The 3,071-nt window shown below is 52.3% G+C and overlaps 1 long non-coding RNA gene across 1 annotated transcript in view; it reads right to left on the bottom strand.

The window, feature by feature from the left end:
- LOC109309222 overlaps positions 1 to 668 on the bottom strand; it is a 34,549-nt gene extending 33,881 nt beyond the window's left edge. Inside the window, exon 1 of the long non-coding RNA XR_002100843.1 lies at positions 427 to 668. This is a non-coding gene — a long non-coding RNA (uncharacterized LOC109309222). The remainder of the gene's footprint in view (positions 1 to 426) is intronic.
- Positions 669 to 3,071: the final 2,403 nt, after the last annotated feature.

Here is a 3,071-nt window from a genome sequence, read left to right as displayed (position 1 = left end):
ATACCAGATTCACCCAAAGAACCTTGTCTGCCTTTGCCCTTAGACCAACACAGCTACAACCTAGACCCCTGTATATATATATATACACACATACACATATATATATTTTATACACGCACACGTGCATATTTTATACACACACACACATACATACACATGTATACACACACACACACATGCATTTAATAGTCTCTGAACAATCCCCAGGCACGCCGATAATCTCTCCTCATCCAACGGAGGCAGGCTATATAATCTGTTTTCGCCTGCTCCCCCCAGGCTGGAGAGAAGTCAATACTCCTCCTCGTGCTAATATCCGTGCAAACCCAGCCACGGCCCTTGCAGAATTTCAAACAGGCAGAGGCAGGCGCATAATTCATTCTCGCCCCTTTCTCAGGGTGGCTTGCGTGACTCCGGCCTGTGACTCACTGTTCCCCTCATCTTTGCTGGAGGTGCTCTGTCTCCTGTCACTGCCTCTGCTGGAAGCACGGCTTTGAACCCATGAGATCACCGTCTCCAAATGTAGTTGCAGGCAAAAGTGTGTGCAATCCTGCAATCTTTCTCCCCTGTGGTTTCAGGTGACTCCCTTTGTTTTGGAGCTGTGGGGATGGATGTGAACGCTGACAGAAGGGCCGGCTGGGTGTTTCCCAGCATTTTCCCAGCCCGTTGCAATCACGGCCTTAAGCATTTTAATAGGCACTTGCTCGTGTATGTATTTTTACTCACTCGGCTCCAATAAAACAGATGCTCCCCAAAGACAGCTCCACCCCTCGTGTTCCCACATCCCTGCTAACAAGACTGAACAGAGCGGGGCGCCTGCCCATGTCTGCGCAGAGCTCCCGAACGCTCGTGGCACACGTCCTTGCACGGCCCAGCTGATGCGGCGACGCGCGGCGCTCCGGGCACCAAGCGGATGCATTTCTGCTCCCTTTGGACACTGGAACTAGGATGAAGTCTGAGGATTTCATCGAGGGGAGAGGTCAAGGGAATTGAGCTTGCTGGATTTTTCTCCATTTTGGGGAAATGGCTGCCAAGTTTGCTGCGACACCAGGAAGAGGACGTCTTCCCGGTGTCACTTAGCGTATGAGACACACGTGGCTCCATCAAGGGAGAAACAGATCCCCTTCCTCACGTGGAAGCAAGAGGCAAAACCCTCTTTGATAGCAGGGGCGGGGAGGGGAGGAGGAGAGCCAGGGTACCCCAAATCAAAGCAAGTCTGAATGCTCCTGGAAGTCACGTCTTCACCTCCCCTCTCACATGTCACCGAGAAACTAGGAAAGGACTGCTAATGAGAAGGGGAAATAAGACGGCCATTGATCACCACAAGGCCAAGGAAGGACCGACATGTGTGAGCCACCCACAAGGATAATGAAGGCAAATAGTTTTCCCATCCGTCTAACACCCGCGCTGCGAGGAAACCACAAGGATGTTGGATCCCATCCATCCTCCCATTTGCACCTTTTATACCCCAGACCCGCCAGTCGGGAAGTGGCTGGCACGGGAGGGGGTGTGCTTTTATGGAGTCGCTCTGCTCGTTTACGAGCACTATCAAACTGCAGGAATTTTCTTCATTTACTTTTTAAGGTTGGCGGCAGGTCTTTCCAACGCCGAGTGGGGCTGATGAGAGCAGGCCAAGACAAACGGCCAGCACGCTGCACACGGGCCCCGGGAAAAGACCCCCTGCTATGGACCCCTGTCCAGAGGGATGCTGAAGCCACCTCCAGCATTTCTCATTTTGACGGTGATGGCACCAGGGGCACCAGTTTTGAGTCACAGGGTGCAAGGCACCGTGCGTGCCCTGCTGAGCTCACAGATGCACTGACAGCACATGTGAGCATCCCCGCACATGCACCAGCAATGAGATGACGGTACACGCCCATCCGGGACCCTAACACTGAAGTCATTGCCACTGAAGCTTTGCTGCCGTGGGTACCCAAGATCGCCAGATTAAGGCTGGCTCAGGAACGTCTGAGCTAGCTGCAATTACTCCTACAACAACAGCATAGATATACCCTAAATCTCCCTTAATCTGCATGTATGTAATCACCCACGCCTTTCTCTGCCACCCGTGAGCTCCGTTTCCTCAAGAGCATTAGCTAGTCATTGCCCCAGATTTAACAGGCAAAGCTCCGAGTGGCTCGTAGGTTAAAACAATAAAGAAAAAAGTGTTTATTGGCATTAATGGGAGGGAAAATAGAAAATGCAAGATAAGATGAGCAGGTTTTAGCATGTCTATTGCAATGAGACACCAGATAATGCGATAAGCTTGAGTTGCACAAGGCTAAGTTTGAAGCTAGTTGAACAATGGAAAGAAAAATCAGTATTTAATGAGTTGTCAGCTGCCAACGGAAAGCAGAATACATCCCACAGGAGTATGACTGGGCCTCTGTGGAGTGGGGATTTTGCCACATGATAACATGCAGCCACTTGGCTAGGGGAAGCCAGAAGCAGGGTGGAGTGGGGCTGACATTTGGGCAAGTGCCAGAGTCCCATCCTTTCCCTGTCTCTGCCCCATCCTCTGCATTGTCACCCTCCAGGCAGCTCCCTGACCATCCTTCAGGCTCTAGGCTCATGTACAGGGGTCCCAGCATCTCCTGAAGCAAACCACGAGGCCTGAAGACTGCTAGTGAAGCCAGGAAGTGGCAAAGACTGCTCCCTGGAAACCGATGGCTGCACCGAGGGAAGGCAGAGCATCCTTTAAAAGAGAAGAGAAGCCCTGGGGAATGAAGAGCAAGAGCTCGCTCCACGGGCACATAAAGCAACTGGCAAGGGTTTGGCATTTTTCCCCCCCTATTCGGCACCGGGGAGGCCACATCTGAAGTCCCGTGTCCAGTTGTGGGGCCCCCACTACAGAAAGGATGTGGACACATTGGAGAGAGTCCAGCAAGGGCAACAAAAGTGGTTGGGGGGCTGGAGGACATGACTTTTAAGGAGAGGCAGAGGGAACTGGGGTTATTTAGTCTGCAGAAGAGAAGACCAAGGGGGATTTGATAGCAGCCTTCAGCTCCCTCCCAGTGGGCTGCAAAGAGGACAGAGCTGGGCTGGTCTCAGTGGGGGCAGACGACAGAGCAAGG

Source organism: Crocodylus porosus, unplaced genomic scaffold, assembly GCF_001723895.1.
Source record: "Crocodylus porosus isolate Cpor-Errol unplaced genomic scaffold, CroPor_comp1, whole genome shotgun sequence".
Classification (NCBI taxonomy): Eukaryota; Metazoa; Chordata; order Crocodylia; family Crocodylidae; genus Crocodylus; species Crocodylus porosus.
Note: the sequence above shows the minus strand (reverse complement) of the source record. Positions and strands in the feature narration are given on the sequence as shown.